The following is a 24430-nucleotide window of genomic DNA, read 5'->3' on the forward strand; positions in this document are numbered from 1 at the left end:
TCCCCTCCCCACAATGCATATTCCCGCCTCGATTATTTATTTCTGAGTCACAGGCATCTCCTCTTATTAATAGACTCCTCCATCGGCCAGATAACCTGGTCTGATCATGCTCCTGTACACATGACACTCTCGACCCCGCCGACTACCCCAGGTCAATGGACCTGGCGTCTCAACGAGTCATTGCTGCAAGACCAGTATTGCAGGGGTGAAATAGAAAAAGCTCTGGCTGAGTTCTTCTCCATAAATGACACCGAAGACGTCTCAAAGATTACCCTATGGGAAGCACATAAATGCACCATACGAGGTAAACTCATACAGTTGGGGACATATGTGAAGAAGCAGAAGTCAGCACTAATCACTAAATTAATAGACCAACTACACCATCTCGAGTCCCAGCACAAATCGACCCTGTCGGAGACTGATTACTTAGTTCTACTAGATACAGGGGCCCAACTAAAGAAAACCCTTACTGATAGTATCCAACTCTCTGTCCGAAAATGTAATTCTAAATATTACCAGTGGGGTAATAAACCTGGTCGCCTCCTGGCCCAGGCCCTCAAAGCCCAACGCTCCTCCTTGTATATTAACAATGTAAAAGATCTCGGGAATACCCTCCGATTCAAAACCCCAGAAATTGCGGCAAGCTTCAAACAGTACTACTCCCTTTTATATAATCTAGAAAATCGACCGGATGATACCGCCCCTCCATACGATTTTTTACAGGCGAAGGCGTACCTAGAAAAAGTGTCCTACCCCGTCCTTTCGCCTCTAAACAGGGAAGCATTGGAACTACCCTTTACCCAACAAGAACTGGAGAATGCCCTGACTATGACCCCATCCGGTAAGAGCCCAGGACCAGATGACTTCACTCTCACCTATTATAAACAATTCAAGGACCTCACATCCCCTTATCTTCTCCAGGCCTTTAATTCAATATCCGCAAACACCCATTTTTCTAGCCAATCCTTAGAGGCGCATATCTCCGTTTTGCCCAAGCCCGGCAAGGACCCCTCGGTGTGCTCCAGCTATAGACCCATATCTCTCCTAAACGTCGATGTCAAGCTCTTTGCAAAATTAATGGCACACAGATTGAACGCATTCCTGCCTTCCCTAATCCACAGCGACCAGGTGGGGTTTGTCCCGGGCCGCGAGGCCAAGGATAATACCACTAAGGTACTGAGCCTGATTCATATTGCGTCCCGGGGTGGCCCACCGACAGTGTTGCTATCCACTGATGCTGAAAAGGCTTTTGATAGGGTCGGTTGGGGCTTTATGAGGTCCGTGCTGGAGCATATTGGATTGGGTCCTCAGATGCTTAATAGGATAATGGGCCTTTATAGATCCCCCACAGCTCGGGTCCGAGTGAACTGATCTTTATCCGATTCCTTCCCTATAGGTAATGGGACACGACAAGGTTGCCCACTATCTCCTCTACTCTTTGTCCTCTGTATCAAAGCTTTCGCTAGAGCTATTAGGGCCAATGACGGCATCACGGGCTTGACGATTGGTGATACGGAGCACAAACTTTCCCTATTTGCGGATGACCTACTAGCCACAATAACGCACCCGATCTCCTCCCTCCCCCACTTTATGCGAGAGCTATCCCACTTCGGTTCACTCTCCAACTTTAAAATAAATATGTCCAAATCAAGCGCCTTGAACATCTCCTCCCCCCCCGACACCATAGCTAAACTTAAACAATCCTTCCCCTTTAATTGGAATGCCTCTCATCTGTCCTACCTAGGAATACAGCTGCCAAATGACCTATCTCACTTATACACTTTAAACTTTTCCCCCCTCCTTCGAACACTCAGGGCTGATTATAGCAGATGGTACCTCAAACCACTCTCATGGCTGGGGAGGGGGAATGTTGTAAAGACGAATACTCTCCCCAAACTGCTCTACAAACTACAGACCCTCCCCATACAGATCCCAGACTCCTGGTTCAGATCCATCCAACTGTTAATACAACAATTCATCTGGTCTCGGAGACGGCCAAGAATAAGCCGATCCATTATGATCCACTCTACCCGATGTGGTGGTTTCCAATTGCCGGACATCAGAGGCTACTATCGGGCAATAATGCTCAATAGGGTTCTGGATTGGACGAAGAGTCGAGAAACAAAGCAATGGGTGGCTATAGAGGGACTATACATGCAGCAATTCCCAGAGATCTTTCCCTGGCTCCCCTCCTTGCCCAAACCCCCCTCACCCCACCCAACTATTACAGCGACCCTATCCTTTTGGAAAAAGGCGCGCCGCTGGCCCTTCCTCTCTTCCGATTTCGGCCCACTGACCTCTTTTCTTGCTAACCCCGACTTCCAGCCCGGTTTAATACCATCCCACTTTCGTGACTGGGCCCTCGAAGGCCTCTTTAGAGTGGGCCAGGTAGCAATCTCCTCAGGAGTTAAACAATTTTCAGAAATACGGTCAAAATGGGAAGTCCCGCAGCGTGACTTTTGGAAGTACCTACAGCTTAGACACTTTTTGCACTCTGAGCGTAGGTATCTCCGGGCCTCGCGTGAGTTAACACAGTTCGAGAGGATGTGCGTCGCCACATGTCCCTCCAGCACACCATCTCCTCACTTTATAGACTACTACAGACCCAAAACGCCCAGACGCCCATGCCCTTTAAGCTGGCCTGGGAAAGAGATCTCGGGATCTCCCTGACAGATAAAGACTGGCAGATGATATTCTTAAAATCCCACAAAAGCTCAGTCTGCATACAAGTTAGGGAAACCCAATATAAGCTTTTAATGAGATGGTACAGGCATCCCTCTCTCCTCCACTTCATGTATCCTGGAGTGACGGACAGATGTTGGAGATGTCTCAGCGCCACAGATTCCCTAATGCATATCTGGTGGAACTGTCCCCTACTATAACCATTCTGGAAGGATGTTATATCCACCTCTCAAGACATACTTCACACTCCCGTTCCCACAGACCCAGCCTTCTGGCTACTTTCCCACTCCTCAATCTCACTAGCTCAGCATAACACATCGCTACTTCGACACCTGTCTAATGCAGCGAGGGCAGTCATCCCCACACTGTGGAGATCTCAACGCCCACCCACTAGGAAACTATGGTTTAACAGAATTAATCACTATATGAATATGGAAAACATCCTCCTGGTTCCAGAGAAAAACTCTCGGAGTTTATGATCATATGGATGCCCTGGATAGAGTATATGTCCTCCAAAGACTATAAGGATTATGTTTATGCCATCAAATGATTTCAATGCACAGTCTATCGAATAGATAGACTGTACTACACCTCCTCCCCAATTCGATAACTCCCCCCAGCTTGGTCACACCATGTTTTCTCTCTACTATCCCTCTCATTTCTTTCCTCTCTCTTTTCTACAGCTTCTCTACAATGCCATCTAAGATTGCAAATACATTATAGTATGGATAGATGGCGAAAGGATATCAGATGGTTGTCACAGAAACACCTACTAACGCTAGTGCCTTTACTAACCCCCAGCGATGGGGATGATACGCTACCCTACTCTTTAAGGCTATAATGTATTAGACCTTCATTTGTGTCCTGATGATTTTCTTCTTCTTTTGTTAAAATGTGAAGCAATCCTTATACTGTTATACTGTCCTAAATAAAAATAGATTATACAAAAAAAAAAGTAGAGAAGTGAGCCAGTAGAGAAGTTGCCCATGACAACCAATCAGCTGCTCTGTATACTTTTATAGTATGCAAATTATAAATGTTACGTCAATGCTGATTGGTTGTCATGGGCAACTTCTCCACTGGCTCACTTCTCCACTGTTATCACTGTTTAGTACATGCCCCCCTAAGGGCCTAATTCAGATCTGATCGCGGCAGCAAATTTGTTAGCAGTTGGGCAAAACCATGGGCCTAATTTAGAGTTGATCGCAGCAGCAAATTTGTTAGCAGTTGGGCAAAAACATGTGCACTGCAGGGGGCGGGGAAGATATAACATGTGCAGAGAGAGTTAGATTCGGGCGGGGTGTGTTCAAACAGAAATCTAAATTGCAGTGTAAAAATAAAGCAGCCAGTATTTACCCTGCACAAAAACAAATTAACCCAACCCAAATCTAACTCTCTCTGCACATGTTATATCTGCCACACCTGCAGTGCACATGGTTTTGCCCAACTGCTAACAAATCTGCTGCTGCGATCAACTCTGAATTACCCCCCATGTGCATTGCAGGGGGTGCAGATATAATGTGCAGAAAGAGTTAGATTTGGGTGGGTGATTTTTAGAGATGTGCACCGGAAATTTTTCGGGTTTTGGTTTTGGATTCGGTTCCGCGGCCGTGTTTTGGATTCGGACACGTTTTGGCAGAACCTCTCTGAAATTTTTTTGTCGGATTCGGGTGTGTTTTGGATTTGGGTGTTTTTTTAAAACAAAACCCTCAAAAACAGCTTAAATCATAGAATTTGGGGGTCATTTTGATCCTATAGTATTATTAACCTAAATAACCACAATTTCCACTCATTTCCAGTTTATTCTGAACACCTCACACCTCACAAAACTATTTTTAGTCCTAAAATTTGCACCGAGGTCGCTGGATGACTAAGCTAAGCGACCCAACAGGGCGTTACAAACACCTGGCCCATCTAGGAGTGGCACTGCAGTATCAGACAGGATGGCACTTAAAAAAATTGGCCCCAAACAGCACATGATGCAAAGAAAAGAGGAAAAGATGTGCACTGTGGTCGCTGGACGGCTGAGCTAAGCAACACAAACACCTCAATATCAGAGGAATTATTCGTTCTAATCAATGGTAATATTGGTCCAAATCACTGGAAGAAAATTACAAAATCACTGGAATTATTCGTTCTAATCAATGGTATTATTGGTCCAAATCACTGGAAGAAAATGACAAAATCACTGGAATTATTTGACAAGATCACTGTAATTAATAATTATAAATCACTGATATTAATTGGTAAAATCTCGCTATCGCCTGCCTAGTGAAGTGGAATCTAGATGGGATTTTGTACCGGGGACACAATAACTTCATCAATTGTCTAAATCCCACTGCACTAATGGCGGAAAACGGCCATACGTCTAACAGCACACTGATTATACTGAGAACTGATTATACTGATCACTGATGATACTACGGAGAACTGACACTGAGCAGCGAGAACAGCACTGGACTATTGTACTGTAGTATACTGGTCACCACAATGCAGCACTGACACTGAGCACAGATATTAAACACTGATCAGGATACTAGAAGTGACACAGAGCTGCATGATACAGCAATGGCCTACTGTAATGTACTACTATAATTATATACTGGTGGTCCCCACAATGCAGCACACTGAGCACAGATATTACCAGGTGTATCTCACACATCGCTCAGTAAAGATTACAGGATGTATAATCACCAGGTGTATAACACACGTCGCACAGTACAGTATACAGTATGCAGCTCTGGAGGGATCAGTATTTGGCAGGAAGGCGAGGCCTGGTCTTTGCAGCAGAGTGACAGGCGGCCGTATAGTAGCAGCTAGCTCCAAATCTGGCAGTGTGTGGAGAGGGAGGGGGTGAGGGAAGGGAACGAGCGCTGGAGTGTCTGAGCGGAGGGCTTGGAAGTTCAGGGGGAGTGAGGCGGGAGCTGCTCTTCCATAACAGCGCACAGTGGTGGTGACGGAGTCTGACAAAGGAGGGAGGAGGAGGATTGGGGCAACTGGCCGCAGGGGAGCACTGTGCCGCAGCCATCACCTGCAGGGGGAGTGGAGGGAAACATATCCTATCTGCCCCAGATAAGTGACTTCTGATCAGAGCAATTGAGGGTCGGAGTTTTTCTGAAAGGTGGAAAGGAAGGGGTTCTTTTTCATGTAGACTGGAAGGACTGCAACAAACTTGGAGTGACTAATTTTTCACCCTAGTTCGGCAGCCCACAGATGAATGAAGACTCCATTTGGAAAGGCGGCCGCTCAGTGATCAAGAGCTGATGCAGCACATGCAGGTGTTTCTGCAAATATGATGAAGAAAAGAACATCTCATAAGAAACATCGAAACAATATGGGACCAAGTAAACCAAGTAAACCAATCTCCCAGCCAAGGCGAAATATTGTAGGCTGTAGAATACAGCATGGGTGGAAAGAGGGCAGTGGACCAATAACCCAATGGAAAAGAACAGTTCTGGATCAAGTACCAGTGAATCCCTCCCTCTATCTTATAAAGTATGATGGATTTGATTGTGTCTATGGACTTGAGCTTCACAAGGATGAAAGGGTGTCTGCTCTTGAAGTTCTACCAGGCAGAGTTGCCTCATCCCGAATCAGCGATGCCCATTTGGCTGACACAATGATTGGTAAAGCAGTGGAGCATATGTTTGAAACAGAGGATGGTTCCAAGGATGAGTGGCGAGGGATGGTATTAGCACGAGCACCTATTATGAACACATGGTTTTATTATTATATAACCTATGAAAAGGACCCAGTCTTATATATGTATCAACTTTTAGATGACTATAAAGAAGGAGATCTTCGGATCATGCCAGAATCAAATGATTCCCTCCAGCTGAAAGAGAACCAGGGGAGGTTGTGGACAGCCTGGTGGGCAAGCAAGTGGAAAATGCCCACCTATTGGAACCTATTGTTGGACATCTCTAAAATGGCTTTAAAGGGAGAAGTTATAATCATGGGAGACTTTAATTTACCTGATGTAAATTGGGAGGGGTCCTTTGCAAGTTCAGCTACAAGTGGCAAATTTCTAAATTCCTTACAGGGAGCATCTCTCAAGCAATTGGTGAGGGAGCACACTCGCAAAGACTCAATATTAGATTTGATTCTTACAAATGGTGACAGGATATCAGACATATATGTGGGTGAGCACCTGGGATCCAGTGATCATCAAGCAGCATGGTTTAGTATAAAGACAGGATCAAACTCCTGTCACACAAAAACAAAGGTGTTGGATTTTAGAAATGCTGACTTTGCAAAAATGGGGAGATGTTTAAGTGATTCATTGGCGGACTGGAGGAACTTGGAAGGAGTGCAGGAGAGATGGGAAAAACTGAAAAGTGCAACACTAAGGGCAACAGACCTTTGTATCAAAAGGGTTAGGAAAAGCACCAGGAAAAGAAAGCCAATGTGGTTCACAAAAGAAGTATCAACTAGTGTGAAAGCAAAAAAGATGGCTTTTAGGAAATACAAACAGACTCAAAATAATAATGACAAAGAGGTGTATCTTGACAGACGGAAGGATGCTAAGAAAGCGATCAGACGTGCAAAGGCAGAAGCTGAGGAGACAATGGTCCAGTCGGTAGATAAAGGGGGCAAAACTTTTTTTAAGTATATAAATGAAAGGAGAAAATCAAATGGAGGAATAATAAGACTTAAGACAGAGAGTGAGAATTTGGTGGAGGGAGACAAGGCAATAGCAGATCACCTAAATAATTATTTTTGCTCAGTATTTACTACAGAAGGAGAAGGGAAGGGGCCACAGTTATGTTGCAAGGACATTCATAAAAATAAGGTAGATGAAAGTACATTAACAGAGGAGAAGGTCCTAACTGAACTTCCAAAACTAAAAGTGGATAAATCAATGGGGCCAGATGGGATACACCCAAGGATCCTAAAAGAGTTAAAAGATGTGCTGGTGGCACCATTAACAGAATTATTTAACCAGTCACTAAATACAGGTGCCATTCCAGAGGACTGGAAAAGAGCAAATGTAGTTCCATTGTACAAAAGTGGAAGCAAGGAAGAAGCAAGTAACTACAGACCAGTAAGCCTTACATCAGTAGTAGGGAAAGTAATGGAAAAACTACTAAAAGAAAGAGTTGTGGAATATCTTCAATCAAACAACTTACAGGATCCAAAACAGCATGGATTTACTGGTGGGAGATCATGCCAAACAAATCTTATTGACTTTTTTGACTCTGTGATGAAAATAATAGATCAAGGGGGAGCTGTAGATGTAGTATATCTAGACTTTAGTAAGGCATTTGACACTGTCCCACATCGCAGACTGCTAAATAAACTTTAAAGTGTGGGGGTGGATTATAGAATAGTTAAATGGATAAGAACCTGGTTGCACGATAAGAAACAGTTTTAGTTAATGGAGTGCAATCTATGGAGGGAAATGTTACCAGTGGAGTACCCCAGGGATCTGTACTCATACTAGTTCTCTTTAATATCTTTGTTGGTGACATTGCAAATGGTATTGAAGGGAAAGTATGCCTTTTTGCAGATGATACAAAGATATGCAACAGGGTAGACAAACCAGGAGGGGTAAAACAAATGATTGATGACCTAGCTAGGCTTTAAAAATGGTCAAGAACATGGCAACTACAGTTTAATGCTAAAAAATGCAAAATCATGCACTTGGGTCTCAAAAATACAAAGGCTAAATATAGTATCAAGGGTACTATAATGGAAACTACTGAGGAGGAAAGGGATTTAGGAGACACTATTTCAAGTGACTTAAAGGCAGGAAAGCAATGCAACAAAGCAATGAGAAAGGCAAGTTAGATGCTTGGTTGCATAGGGAGAGGAATCAGTAGCAGGAAAAGAGAAGTAATAATGCCACTGTATAGGTCATTGGTGCGGCCTCATCTGGAATACTGTGTCCAGTTCTGGAGACCATATCTCCAGAAGGATATAAATACATTAGAGTGTACAAAGAAGGGCAACTAAAATGGTGCATGGCCTACATCACAAAACTTACCCGGAAAGGCTAAAAGATCGTAACATGTATAGTATGGAGGAGAGAAGGGAAAGGGGAGACATGATAGAAACTTTCAAATATACCAAAGGTTTTAACAAAGTTCAGGAGGGAAACATTTTTCAAAGGAAGAGAAGCATTAGAACTCGAGGACATACACTGAAACTGGAGGGAGGCAGGTTCAGGGGAAATTTAAGGAAAAATTATTTCACAGAAAGGGTAGAGGATAAGTGGAATAGCCTCCCATCAGAGGTGGTAGAGGCTAAGACTGTGGAGCAGTTTAAACATGCTTGGGATAGGCATGTGAATATCCTTACAATGAATTAAGGTTCAAAGAGGGTTGCGATTACCTAAAGGATAAAAAAAATGGGCAGACTAGATGGGCCAAGTGGTTCTTATCTGCCATCAAATTCTATGTTTCTATGTTTCTATGTTAAGATGGCTCAAAAAGGACTGGCATGGTTATTCATCAAGTTGAAGCTAAACCATCTGTGTACTTCATTAAGTTTGATGACGATTTCCATATTTATATCTACGATTTGGTGAAGACATCCTAAATGGGATTCTGTATTTTTTTTTTGCCAAACGTAATCTAATGTAAACATTAGTAGAAAGTAGCTGCTTTCTGATTACAGAAATGCTCAGATATTCCTGCGAATCCACAATCCCTTTCCAGAGGAAAAAGAAATTGAGAAACCGTTGTTTGAGAACATTTGTTCTCTTTCCTTTACAATGGAACAAACCACTTTCCAAGAAGACTGACATTTTTGGGATTATGGAGACATAATGTTTTTGAATATAAATCCTAAAGCAGGTGGTGTATTAGAGCAAAAGAGTGCAAGAGACCAGCCATGCAGTTTCTGAAATATTATGACAAAATGTTACTGTATTTCATAAGCACTCATTCCTAACTCTACTAAGTACTGTTTGGTATACTGTATCTGGCTTCCATGAGGTAGTTGTCCATTATTTCAGCTTCCATTGACCTTTTTGAAAGTGGTAGAAGTTATCGATTCTTTTTTTAATTTTTATTTTCCCCTATTTTTAATTTTCTCCTGCATAGCCCAGTAAAATGTTGCAATGTTAAGTATTGACTTGTGCCTTCTGGGGGTCCACTTCTTCACCAAACCCAGGCAAATCTCATCCTAACCCTCTGTTCCACGTTCTCTATGTACCCAATCTGTGTCACCCATGTCTGTCTACCCCTCCCCTTTAGATTGTAAGCTCTCACGAGCAGGGCCCTCTTCCCTCATGTGCATATCATTTGTCTTACTTTAATAATCTTCAACTGTATCACATCCAGCAGTCTTCTGCCACCTGATACTTATTCCAGTGTCATCTGCTGATGTAACTATGTTTATTTACCCTGTACTTGTCCTATACTGTCATCAACTGTAAGTTGCTGATTTCCTGTTTGATTATTTATGTACTCTGTAATTGGGCGCTGCGGAACCCTTGTTGCGCCATATAAATAAAGGATAATAATAATAATATAGGGTGTATAATCCCCAGGTGTATCTCACACATCGCTCAGTACAGTATATAGGGTGTATAATCCCCAGGTGTATCTCACACATCGCTCAGTACAGTATATAGGGTGTATAATCTCCAGGTGTATCTCACACATCGCTCAGTACAGATTACAGGATGTATAATCACCAGGTGTATAACACACGTCGCACAGTACAGTATACCTACTGGTCACAACAATGCAGCAGATATTGAGCACTGATCAGGATACTAGAAGTGACACAGAGCTGCAAGATACAGCAATGGCCTACTGTACTGTACTATATGTATACTGCTGGTCACCAAAATGCTGCACTGTCCTACTATATACTGCTCACAATAATGCAGCACAGAGAGAGTATACTTGACACAGAGCTGCAAGATACAGCAATGGCCTACTGTACTGTACTATATGTATACTGCTGGTCACCAAAATGCTGCACTGTCCTACTATATACTGCTCACAATAATGCAGCACAGAGATAGTATACTTGACACAGAGCTGCAAGATACAGCAATGGCCTACTGTACTGTACTATATGTATACTGCTGGTCACCAAAATGCTGCACTGTCCTACTATATACTGCTCACAATAATGCAGCACAGAGATAGTATACTTGACACAGAGCTGCAAGATACAGCAATGGTCTACTGTACTGTACTATATGTATAATGCTGGTCACCAAAATGCTGCACTGTCCTACTATATACTGCTCACAATAATGCAGCACAGAGATAGTATACTTGACACAGAGTTGCAAGATACAGCAATGGCCTACTGTACTGTACTATATGTATACTGCTTGTCATCAAAATTCTGCACTGTCCTACTATATACTGCTCACAATAATGCAGCACAGAGATAGTATACTTGACACAGAGCTGCAAGATACAGCAATGGCCTACTGTATTGTACTATATGTATATTGCTGGTCACCAAAATGCTGCACTGTCCTACTATATACTGCTCACAATAATGCAGCACAGATGTGGATAGTATACTTGACACAGAGCTGCAATATACAGCAATGGCCTACTGTACTGTACTACTATAATTATAAACTGGTGGTCCCCAGTCCCCACAATGCAGCACACTGAGCACAGATATTTGCAGCACACTGAGCACAGATATGGAGCGTTTTCAGGCAGAGAACGTAGATATTTTCAGCACACTGAGCACAGATATTTGCAGCACATTGAGCACAGATATTTGCAGCACACTGAGCACAGATTATGGAGCTTTTCAGGGAGAGATCGCAGCCACGTCCTCTCCGTTCAATCTCCAATGCACGAGTAAAAATGGCGGCGACGCGCAGCTCTTTATATAGAATAGAAATCTCGCGAGAATCCGACAGCGGGATGATGACGTTCGGGCGCATTCGGGTTAACCGAGCAAGGCGGGAAGATCCGACGCTGCCTCGGAACCGTGTAAAATAGGTGAAGTTCGAGGGGGTTCGGATCTCGGAGAACCGAACCCGCTCATTTCTAGTTATTTTGTTTCTGTGCAGGGTAAATACTGGTTGTTTTATTTTTACACTGCAATTTAGATTTCAGTTTGAACACACCCCACCCAAATCTAACTCTCTCTGCACGTTATATCTGCCCCACCTGCAGTGTAAATTAGAGATGAGCGCCTGAAATTTTTCGGGTTTTGTGTTTTGGTTTTGGGTTCGGTTCCGCGGCCGTGTTTTGGGTTCGAACGCGTTTTGGCAAAACCTCACCGAATTTTTTTTGTCGGATTCGGGTGTGTTTTGGATTCGGGTGTTTTTTTCAAAAAACACTAAAAAACAGCTTAAATCATAGAATTTGGGGGTCATTTTGATCCCAAAGTATTATTAACCTCAAAAACCATAATTTACACTCATTTTCAGTCTATTCTGAATACCTCACACCTCACAATATTATTTTTAGTCCTAAAATTTGCACCGAGGTCGCCGTGTGAGTAAGATAAGCGACCCTAGTGGCCGACACAAACACCGGGCCCATCTAGGAGTGGCACTGCAGTGTCACGCAGGATGTCCCTTCCAAAAAACCCTCCCCAAACAGCACATGACGCAAAGAAAAAAAGAGGCGCAATGAGGTAGCTGTGTGAGTAAGATTAGCGACCCTAGTGGCCGACACAAACACCGGGCCCATCTAGGAGTGGCACTGCAGTGTCACGCAGGATGGCCCTTCCAAAAAACCCTCCCCAAACAGCACATGACGCAAAGAAAAAAAGAGGCGCAATGAGGTAGCTGACTGTGTGAGTAAGATTAGCGACCCTAGTGGCCGACACAAACACCGGGCCCATCTAGGAGTGGCACTGCAGTGTCACGCAGGATGTCCCTTCCAAAAAACCCTCCCCAAACAGCACATGACGCAAAGAAAAAAAGAGGCGCAATGAGGTAGCTGACTGTGTGAGTAAGATTAGCGACCCTAGTGGCCGACACAAACACCGGGCCCATCTAGGAGTGGCACTGCAGTGTCACGCAGGATGTCCCTTCCAAAAAACCCTCCCCAATCAGCACATGATGCAAAGAAAAAGAAAAGAAAAAAGAGGTGCAAGATGGAATTGTCCTTGGGCCCTCCCACCCACCCTTATGTTGTATAAACAAAACAGGACATGCACACTTTAACCAACCCATCATTTCAGTGACAGGGTCTGCCACACGACTGTGACTGATATGACGGGTTGGTTTGGACCCCCCCCAAAAAAGAAGCAATTAATCTCTCCTTGCACAAACTGGCTCTACAGAGGCAAGATGTCCACCTCATCTTCACCCTCCGATATATCACCGTGTACATCCCCCTCCTCACAGATTATCAATTCGTCCCCACTGGAATCCACCATCTCAGCTCCCTGTGTACTTTGTGGAGGCAATTGCTGCTGGTCAATGTCTCCGCGGAGGAATTGATTATAATTCATTTTAATGAACATCATCTTCTCCACATTTTCTGGATGTAACCTCGTACGCCGATTGCTGACAAGGTGAGCGGCGGCACTAAACACTCTTTCGGAGTACACACTTGTGGGAGGGCAACTTAGGTAGAATAAAGCCAGTTTGTGCAAGGGCCTCCAAATTGCCTCTTTTTCCTGCCAGTATAAGTACGGACTGTGTGACGTGCCTACTTGGATGCGGTCACTCATATAATCCTCCACCATTCTATCAATGTTGAGAGAATCATATGCAGTGACAGTAGACGACATGTCCGTAATCGTTGTCAGGTCCTTCAGTCCGGACCAGATGTCAGCATCAGCAGTCGCTCCAGACTGCCCTGCATCACCGCCAGCGGGTGGGCTCGGAATTCTGAGCCTTTTCCTCGCACCCCCAGTTGCGGGAGAATGTGAAGGAGGAGATGTTGACAGGTCGCGTTCCGCTTGACTTGACAATTTTGTCACCAGCAGGTCTTTCAACCCCAGCAGACTTGTGTCTGCCGGAAAGAGAGATCCAAGGTAGGCTTTAAATCTAGGATCGAGCACGGTGGCCAAAATGTAGTGCTCTGATTTCAACAGATTGACCACCCGTGAATCCTTGTTAAGCGAATTAAGGGCTGCATCCACAAGTCCCACATGCCTAGCGGAATCGCTCCGTGTTAGCTCCTCCTTCAATGTCTCCAGCTTCTTCTGCAAAAGCCTGATGAGGGGAATGACCTGACTCAGGCTGGCAGTGTCTGAACTGACTTCACGTGTGGCAAGTTCAAAGGACATCAGAACCTTGCACAACGTTGAAATCATTCTCCACTGCACTTGAGACAGGTGCATTCCACCTCCTATATCGTGCTCAATTGTATAGGCTTGAATGGCCTTTTGCTGCTCCTCCAACCTCTGAAGCATATAGAGGGTTGAATTCCACCTCGTTACCACTTCTTGCTTCAGATGATGGCAGGGCCGGTTCAGTAGTTTTTGGTGGTGCTCCAGTCTTCTGTACGTGGTGCCTGTACGCCGAAAGTGTCCCGCAATTTTTCTGGCCACCGACAGCATCTCTTGCACGCCCCTGTCGTTTTTTAAAAAATTCTGCACCACCAAATTCAAGGTATGTGCAAAACATGGGACGTGCTGGAATTTGCCCATATTTAATGCACACACAATATTGCTGGCGTTGTCCGATGCCACAAATCCACAGGAGAGTCCAATTGGGGTAAGCCATTCCGCGATGATCTTCCTCAGTTGCCGTAAGAGGTTTTCAGCTGTGTGCGTATTCTGGAAAGCGGTGATACAAAGCGTAGCCTGCCTAGGAAAGAGTTGGCGTTTGCGAGATGCTGCTACTGGTGCCGCCGCTGCTGTTCTTGCGGCGGGAGTCCATACATCTACCCAGTGGGCTGTCACAGTCATATAGTCCTGACCCTGCCCTGCTCCACTTGTCCACATGTCCGTGGTTAAGTGGACATTGGGTACAGCTGCATTTTTTAGGACACTGGTGACTCTTTTTCTGAGGTCTGTGTACATTTTCGGTATCGCCTGCCTAGAGAAATGGAACCTAGATGGTATTTGGTACCGGGGACACAGTACCTCTACCTCCAACAAGTCTCTAGTTGGCTCTGCAGTAATGATGGATACCGGAACCACGTTTCTCACCACCCAGGATGCCAAGGCCTCAGTTATCCGCTTTGCAGTAGGATGACTGCTGTGATATTTCATCTTCCTCGCAAAGGACTGTTGAACAGTCAATTGCTTACTGGAAGTAGTACAAGTGGGCTTACGACTTCCCCTCTGGGATGACCATCGACTCCCAGCGGCAACAACAGCAGCGCCAGCAGCAGTAGGCGTTACACGCAAGGATGCATCGGAGGAATCCCAGGCAGGAGAGGACTCGTCAGAATTGCCAGTGACATGGCCTGCAGGACTATTGGCATTCCTGGGGAAGGAGGAAATTGACACTGAGGGAGTTGGTGGGGTGGTTTGCGTGAGCTTGGTTACAAGAGGAAGGGATTTACTGGTCAGTGGACTGCTTCCGCTGTCACCCAAAGTTTTTGAACTTGTCACTGACTTATTATGAATGCGCTGCAGGTGACGTATAAGGGAGGATGTTCCGAGGTGGTTAACGTCCTTACCCCTACTTATTACAGCTTGACAAAGGGAACACACGGCTTGACACCTGTTGTCCGCATTTCTGGTGAAATACCTCCACACCGAAGAGCTGATTTTTTTGGTATTTTCACCTGGCATGTCAACGGCCATATTCCTCCCACGGACAACAGGTGTCTCCCCGGGTGCCTGACTTAAACAAACCACCTCACCATCAGAATCCTCCTGGTCAATTTCCTCCCCAGCGCCAGCAACACCCATATCCTCCTCATCCTGGTGTACTTCAACACTGACATCTTCAATCTGACTATCAGGAACTGGACTGCGGGTGCTCCTTCCAGCACTTGCAGGGGGCGTGCAAATGGTGGAAGGCGCATGCTCTTCACGTCCAGTGTTGGGAAGGTCAGGCATCGCAACCGACACAATTGGACTCTCCTTGTGGATTTGGGATTTCGAAGAATGCACAGTTCTTTGCTGTGCTGCTTTTGCCAGCTTGAGTCTTTTCATTTTTCTAGCGAGAGGCTGAGTGCTTCCATCCTCATGTGAAGCTGAACCACTAGCCATGAACATAGGCCAGGGCCTCAGCCGTTCCTTGCCACTCCGTGTGGTAAATGGCATATTGGCAAGTTTACGCTTCTCCTCCGACAATTTTATTTTAGGTTTTGGAGTCCTTTTTTTCCTGATATTTGGTGTTTTGGATTTGACATGCTCTGTACTATGACATTGGGCATCGGCCTTGGCAGACGACGTTGCTGGCATTTCATCGTCTCGGCCATGACTAGTGGCAGCAGCTTCAGCACGAGGTGGAAGTGGATCTTGATCTTTCCCTAATTTTGGAACCTCAACATTTTTGTTCTCCATATTTTAATAGGCACAACTAAAAGGCACCTCAGGTAAACAATGGAGATGGATACTAGTATACAATTATGGACTGCCTGCCGACTGCAGACACAGAGGTAGCCACAGCCGTGAACTACCGTACTGTACTGTGTCTGCAGCTAATATAGACTGGTTGATAAAGAGAAGATGTCTATGTAACTATGTATGTATAAAGAAGACTGAAAAAAATCCACGGTTAGGTGGTATACAATTATGGACGGACTGCCTGCCGAGTGCAGACACAGAGGTAGCCACAGCCGTGAACTACCGTACTGTACTGTGTCTGCAGCTAATATAGACTGGTTGATAAAGAGAAGATGTCTATGTAACTATGTATGTATAAAGAAGAATGAAAAAAAACCACGGTTAGGTGGTATACAATTATGGACGGACTGCCTGCCGAGTGCAGACACAGAGGTAGCCACAGCCGTGAACTACCGTACTGTACTGTGTCTGCAGCTAATATAGACTGGTTGATAAAGAGAAGATGTCTATGTAACTATGTATGTATAAAGAAGAATGAAAAAAATCCACGGTTAGGTGGTATTACAATTATGGACGGACTGCCTGCCGAGTGCAGAGACACAGAGGTAGCCACAGCCGTGAACTACCGTACTGTGTCTGCTGCGACTGGATGATAAATGATATAAAAAATATATATATATCACTACTGCAGCCGGACAGGTATATATTATATATTATATAATGACGGACCTGCTGGACACTGTCTGTCAGCAGAATGAGTTTTATTTTTATAGAATAAAAAAAAAAAAAACACACAAGTGAAGTCACACGACGAGTGTTTAACTTTTTCAGGCAATCACAATATAAGTATACTACTAACTATACTGGTGGTCAGTGTGGTCAGGTCACTGGTCAGTCACACTGGCAGTGGCACTCCTGCAGCAAAAGTGTGCACTGTTTAATTTTAATATAATATGTACTCCTGGCTCCTGCTATAACCTATAACTGGCACTGCAGTAGTGCTCCCCAGTCTCCCCCACAATTATAAGCTGTGTGAGCTGAGCAGTCAGACAGATATATATAATATTATATATAGATAATAGATGATGCAGCACACTGGCCTGAGCCTGAGCAGTGCACACAGATATGGTATGTGACTGACTGAGTCACTGTGTGTATCGCTTTTTTCAGGCAGAGAACGGATATATTAAATAAACTGCACTGTGTGTCTGGTGGTCACTCACTATATAATATATTATGTACTCCTGGCTCCTGCTATAACCTATAACTGGCACTGCAGTAGTGCTCCCCAGTCTCCCCCACAATTATAAGCTGTGTGAGCTGAGCAGTCAGACAGATATATATAATATTATATATAGATAATAGATGATGCAGCACACTGGCCTGAGCCTGAGCAGTGCACACAGATATGGTATGTGACTGACTGAGTCACTGTGTGTATCACTTTTTTCAGGCAGAGAACTGATATATTAAATAAACTGCACTGTGTGTCTGGTGGTCACTCACTATATAATATATTATGTACTCCTGGCTCCTGCTATAACCTATAACTGGCACTGCAGTAGTGCTCCCCAGTCTCCCCCACAATTATAAGCTGTGTGAGCTGAGCAGTCAGACAGATATATATAATATTATATATAGATAATAGATGATGCAGCACACTGGCCTGAGCCTGAGCAGTGCACACAGATATGGTATGTGACTGAGTCACTGTGTGCTGTGTATCGCTTTTTTCAGGCAGAGAACGGATTATAAAGTAAACTGCACTGTCCTCACTAGTAAACTCTCTCCACTCAGTCTCTACACTTCTACAGTAACAGTACTCCTCCTAGTCAGCTCCAGTAAATCTCTCTCAGTCTCTTATAATCTAAATGGAGAGGACGCCAGCCACGTCCTCTCCCTATCAATCTCAATGCACGTGTGAAAATGGTGGCGACGCGCGGCTCCTTATATAGAATCCGAGTCTCGCGATAGAATCCGAGCCTCGCGAGAATCCGACAGCGTCATGATGACGTTCGGGCGCGCTCGGGTTAACCGAGCAAGGCGGGAAGATCCGAGTCGCTCGGACCCGTGAAAAAAAACATGAAGTTCTGGCGGGTTCGGATTCAGAGAAACCGAACCCGCTCATCTCTAGTGTAAATGGTTTTGCCCATTAGCTAACAAGTTTGCTGCTGCGATCAGGTCTTTATTAGGCTCTAGGTTTAGATTGTTACTTATGTGGGAGATATAGTAAGCCTTGGGGAGAGATAAAGTGGAGAGAAATAAAGTACCAACCAATTAGCTCCTAACTGTCATTTTTTAAACAGTCTGTAACATGACAGTTAAGAGCTGATTGGTTTGTACTTTATCTCACTTCTCTTTATCTCTTTCCAAGACTTAGTCAATCTCCCCCTTAATCTCCATCCTAAATGGACACTTTTACTGTGCTGGAATTGACATTATAACTCTGTGCTAGTCATGGATGTAAAGCGATGCGGTATAATAAAATTCCATTCTTACCTTTCACATGCATATCACAGTAGCAAAGGTCAACTGACACATTTCTCCAATGAATGAGGAGTCCAAGTTTTCTGTGAAGCTGTGTAAGCCCCTGTGCAAGAAGTCTTCCCCAGGAGATAGATCCATCATGAGCATAACAGCAGTGGTCTGGCCTACGGGGAGGCAAAACCCGGGATCAGCGGGATCCCAGGATTAGGCCCCAAAATGTCTGCGATTTTTCGAATTATGGTGCGCATACACATTATTCAATTAGGCTGGGCTGTCTGTGGCTGTGCCCCATGCCGGCCCACCCATCCAGCTGCGCCCGTCATTTTTTCAATTGGAAGCTGGCGGAGAGGATAAGGAGGGCTGTGGATGGTGCGGTGCAGTGCCACACCACACCATAGAGTCCCACAGACCACAGACCGATGGACCCTCAGTCCCGTTCCCAGTGAGAGCAGTCACAGTAAGTAGCCGCATGTTGTGTGGGGGTGAGCTGATGCTGTCTGTCACATAAGGGTGACTTGCAGCAACGTGGTGTGTGAGTGAGCCCTGCCCTGCTGCTGCCTGCTGCCAGACCAGTGTCACTACCACACTGCCCAGGGCCCATCCACACGCCCAGTAAGACTGTGACTGCGGGCATCCTACCTGCTGCCTGGGCCTGATTGGCTGCTGATGGAGTTGCAACACCACCACACTGTGGGTGCACCTAACCCCTATTGCCTTTGGAGGAGGATGGTAAGTTATTGTGGGGTGGGGACTGGATGGGTGACTGACAGCCCTATCCCATGTATACCAGGGATCCCGAGACTGATAATTTTTCAATCCCGATCCCCGGGAGTGAAAAAATGGCCCAGGATTGGCCTCCCCAGTCTGGCCCGATCTAACCACCTCTCTCTAGGTTCTTTGCTGTGGGAGTTATCACAGCTTGGCTGAGGCTTTCATGGAGCACACCAGGTTGCTTGGGGTTCACACACCACTCTCTGTGATGGAGTCCTCATTGTTATGGTAACCATGCACCGGCAGTGACTGTAACTCTCCCAACAGCTCCCAGCCTGAGCCGCTACGGCATCAGCGATGTACAGATGGGTCCACATTTATCTTGACCTTTAATAGGATTAACTGAGACTGGCCAGTCGGACTTAATCCCCTCCTTTAATGACTTAATCCCCTGCTGTATTGTTCTCTGTATTGTATTGCAGCTGAGAACAATATATGAAGGGTTTATGCTAATATGTTAGTTGTGACTAGGCGCAGAAAACTAGTCAAGATAACGGTGGACCCATCTGTATGTAGCAATACGCCCAACAGAGGAGGAGCCTGGCACACACCTACATATATTATAGCGGGCAGTGCTGCAGCTGGTGGCAGTGTATAGACCATCATGGGTAGATGCGGACAGATGTCCGTCCAGAGGCCCGGTGCGCTGATCACCATCAGCACCACCTTAGTTACGGCCCTGCTCCTTTGTCTAGTCTTTGACTGAGACAAACATATCCATCTTTATGCAGATACAAGTAAGGTTTTAAAGGGGTAGGTACATCACACCACATACTAATAAAGTTACATGAAAAATCGAATAATTGTCACTCTCAGTAGATCAGAGGATCATTGCATATTAGTCTTTGTAAATGTTCAGTTGTCATAGAAAAATCTTTATTTACCTGTTAACATATTGAGATAGTGAGTGTGGAGTTTCCCTGTAACACTAAACACAGACCCTGCATGTTCAGCGCATGTCAATATGCTCTCCCAGTTATGTGCACTAGCAAACCAAAACTGTTAATGCTTTCAGGGGTCAGTAGTCCCATACAGTATATTCTACTGAACACAGTTTATTTTTACACTTACCAATAACTCCCTCAACACTCGCTGCATTGGCAATGAGGGATTTCTGTTAATGCAATACCAAAACTGAGCTTAAACCCTGAATGTAAGTTTGCCTTCCGAGGGAAGAGGAGGCAGTGCGTCCACTATAGTTGAAACAAGTGGACAGTTGTATTGCAAACATGTTAGATGCTCTTACTGTATATCAACCATGTACCTGTGATAAGGTTGGAAGTATTTGTGCATTTGTAATACTTATTTCTTAGGTCTTTCTTCTTTCCTACATGACATCAAGATTTTTATCTGCAAAATTAAGCATTCTTGTATTACTTATTCAAAATACAGCAGGAACTTTGCATCAGGACTTTCTATAGCTTCTGGCAACTACACAGATTGGAAGCTGTTTCCACAGGTTCTATTTTCACAGTTCATTTTTTTCAATTACATTTTTGAGGTGGTGTTAGTTCTGAACCTTGGTTTGCAGCTTATGAATAGTAATAAAACTGTTTTGCTAGCAGCAATTTAAGACAAAGTAGAGAAGATGGACATTTATAATGTTCAGCGAAACAATTTATTGGAAAACCAGTTGCTGTCAAGACTGTAGTATAATGTTCAGCCTAGGATGCTAATAATAATAATCATGAATAGGTAGTGGTGATGAAAGGGCAAGCTACCTTCTTATTAATACTTCTTTGTTTTAGAATGGACTATATTATTATTATTATTATTATTATTAATAATAATAATAATAATAATAATATAAAAAAATGATCTTTATTGTTAATTTGTAATGTACGACAGTGCTTTGTAGCACAGGACAATGGTCAAAACTAAGAAATTCAAGTTAGACAAAATACAGTAAATGTGCATACAGTATGAAAACAGTGAATGGATGTCGGGCCAGATATTACTGCATGCCATGGAACACTACTAACAAACTTACCCACTTTGTTCTCAACAAATAACAAGGATTAGTAAAGTCAGCTACACAAGCAGTGGCATAACTATAGAGGGTGCAGGGGATGCAGCTATTATGGGGCCTGGCGATCCCACTGCATGCTCTAGAAAACATTTTTTTTTTCATTATTTATTTTTAATTACTGTTTCCACGCCAGATTCGGGGTAGGTTGTGGTAAGGAGGAGGGAGGTGAAACCGCTTGTTCTAGAGAATCTGGAAGCGTGTCTGCGCCCCTGCAGTAGCAGTGCTGGGACATGGCAGCTGACGGACGTGCACTGATTGTGCTTCTACAGAGCCACATCCGTCAGCCGCGCACCGCCAGTGTAGATACTACAGGTGCAGCCATGCTTAGAGGTTCTCTAAAACAAGCTTCCCTCCTAACTGCCAGTAAGTACACAGCCGTACCTGAACTCGGCACGGCAGCAGTAATTGAAAATAAAAAAATAAAGAAAAATAAAATAATATTGAATAATAATACATTTTAGAAGGTGCAGTGGGATTGCCTTCAGGGCCCCTCCAAGCCACCAAGGCCCATAACAGCTGTATCCGCTGCACCTTGTATAGTTAGAGGGTCCGACCATGCCTGTCCATCAATGCCCCTTCTCATTCGTCTGTCTATGCCCCCTCTGTCCATCCATCCATGCGCCCTCTCGTCTGTCCATTTATACCCCCTTATGGTGCTGTATACATCCGTTTGTCTATGTATGCCCCCTCCTGTCTGTCCATCTATGCACCCTCCCGTCCGTCCATGCCCCCATATTGTGCTCTGTCTGTCCATAGGTCCGTCAATGCCACCAACATCTGTCTATGCCCCCATATGATGCTCTGTCCGTCCCATCCGTCCATCCACCCTCCCCGTCCATCATTCCGTCTATGCCTCTACCTCCATCCTCTGCTGTAGTCAAGTAGTGTCTCTCCTGCTTGCTCCTTCTCCCTCTCTCCCCCCTCTCTCCCTAACACTCTCTCTACTTTCTTTCTCTCTCTCCCTGACACTGTCTCTCTTTCTCTCTCTCTCATTCCCTCTTTTCCATGAAACCCTTTCTTTCTTTCTTTCTTTCTTTCTTTCTTTCTTTCTTTCTTTCTTTCTTTCTTTCTTTCTTTCTTTCTTTCTTTCTTTCTTTCTTTCTTTCTCTCTCCTCTTAACTCTCTCCTTTCTCTTTCCCCATGGCACCCTCTTTCTCTCTCACTCACTTCTCTCTCCTGCCCCTTGAGCACCATCTGGACCCACATTTCAAGAACTCGACTTACCAACCATAACCACAAACATCGTTGGACACGTCTAACGTATTTGAATCACTACGAAGGAATGTATTGTATAATCTAATGTGACTGTCTATGGGGTAATTCAGACCTGATCACTCCTCTGCAAATTTGCAGAGGTTTGAGTGAAATGAGATTGAGTGAAAACCCGACCTGTGCAAGTCTGCGTGCGCCTTGTGAAAATCTATGCGAACGATGAGCAGCTGCAAATCCGTTCACAACTCACTCACCATCGAATGACTTTTCCAGTCTGTGCATAGCCCAGGACCTACTCCTACAGTGCAATAGAATCAGGCTGATCTGGGTCGGAACTGACGTCACACACCCACCCTGAAAATGCTTGGGCATGCCTGCGTTTTTTCTGACACCCTGAGAAAACAGCCAGTTACCTACCCCAAATGCCGGCTTCCTGTCAATCAACTTGTACACGCCTAGTGATTAAAAAAGTTGTTAGATGGCCACGAAGGGAATGCCGTATCCATATGATGGGGAAAGGGTGATGCCTTCGAGAGGCAGACGGTGACCTAAGAGAGAGCGTGATGGAGGGATATTGATGCAAGGGCAAGGCAGTGGGTTGTTGCCACATGATTGCAGTAATGCTAATCATTACACCATCCGTACTGCGCACACTTTGACAAGGAAGAGTTACAGCTGGTAAACAGACATGTGAAATGTTAAATTGTAAACTTTCAAAACAAACCCAAAACACATAGTGAAAAGTCAATCAGCTGCTGAATACACTTTTGTTCATAATTAAACAGCATTATCGACACACACACAAAAACAATTTTATATATACAGTGTATATATATATATATATATATATAAAAAATAGTTTTTGTGTGTGACAAAAAGTATTGCTTGCACTTTTCGCCGAAGAACATGACCTAAACCTTTATACTGGGCCCCTCTTGTACCACTATCATTAACACAGGTTCCCTTCGAACAGATAAGTGTGGATTTGGGGGGTCATTATGACCCGTTCGTACGCAGCGGTTCTTCGCTGCGGTGCGAACGGGTCGGAAATGCGCATGCGCGGTGGGCGCATTGCGCTCATGTGTCATTGCCTGGCGATGATCGTCACCGGGCAACGATGCCACCAGCAACAAATGTGATCGCAGCGGCAATCGCAAGAAGATGGACAGACGGGAGGCGTTCCAGGGCGGATACTCACCGTTTCCAGCTGTTTTCGGGGAGTGGTAAGAAGAGCGCAGGCTTGTCCAGGTGAACGGAGGGCGGATGTCTGACTTCATCGCTGTATCCGTTGCACTGGGTAAGTAGCTGCAGGGCTACTCTTGTTTTGAGTGAAACTTTTTTAGCAAAGCAGGGCTGCACAAACGTTCGCAGCTCTGCTATGCTAAAATACACTCCCCCATAGGCGGCGTCTAGTTGATCACACGAGCAGCAAAAAGTTGCTACGTGCGTTCAACTCGGAATGATCCCCTTGGTTGGGCTCCTAGGAGTTGGCTTGAGGCCACCAGTATGTACTGGTGGTGATAGACTACATACCACATTATCCAGAGGCAATACCTTTATGCAATATAAAGTCTAGCACAAAAGCTAGGGAGCTGGTACTCTTATGCTTGATTAGTAATCCCTAAGAAAATTCTGACCGATCAGCATGCACTTTTCATGTTCAGGTTTATGAGGGATACTTGTCATTTGCTAGGTGTGAAAACCCTCCGCACTTCTGTTTACCATCCACAAACAGATTAACTAGTGGAGAGGTTTAATCGGACCCTGAAGCATATGATCAGAAAGGCAGTAGAACAGGAAAAGAAGGCTTGGGATACCCTTCTTCCTTACCTGCTCTTCAATCTCAGAGAGGTACCCCAAGCCTTAATGATGTTTATCCCTTTGAGC

General features: G+C 44.7%; 1 pseudogene; it reads left to right on the forward strand.

The window, feature by feature from the left end:
- Positions 1 to 5899: 5899 nt before the first annotated feature.
- LOC134929131 (spindlin-Z-like) lies at positions 5900 to 9222 on the forward strand (annotated as a pseudogene).
- The last annotated feature ends 15208 nt before the right edge of the window (positions 9223 to 24430 follow it).

Source organism: Pseudophryne corroboree, chromosome 5 (genome assembly GCF_028390025.1).
Source record: "Pseudophryne corroboree isolate aPseCor3 chromosome 5, aPseCor3.hap2, whole genome shotgun sequence".
In the NCBI taxonomy this organism is placed as follows: Eukaryota; Metazoa; Chordata; class Amphibia; order Anura; family Myobatrachidae; genus Pseudophryne; species Pseudophryne corroboree.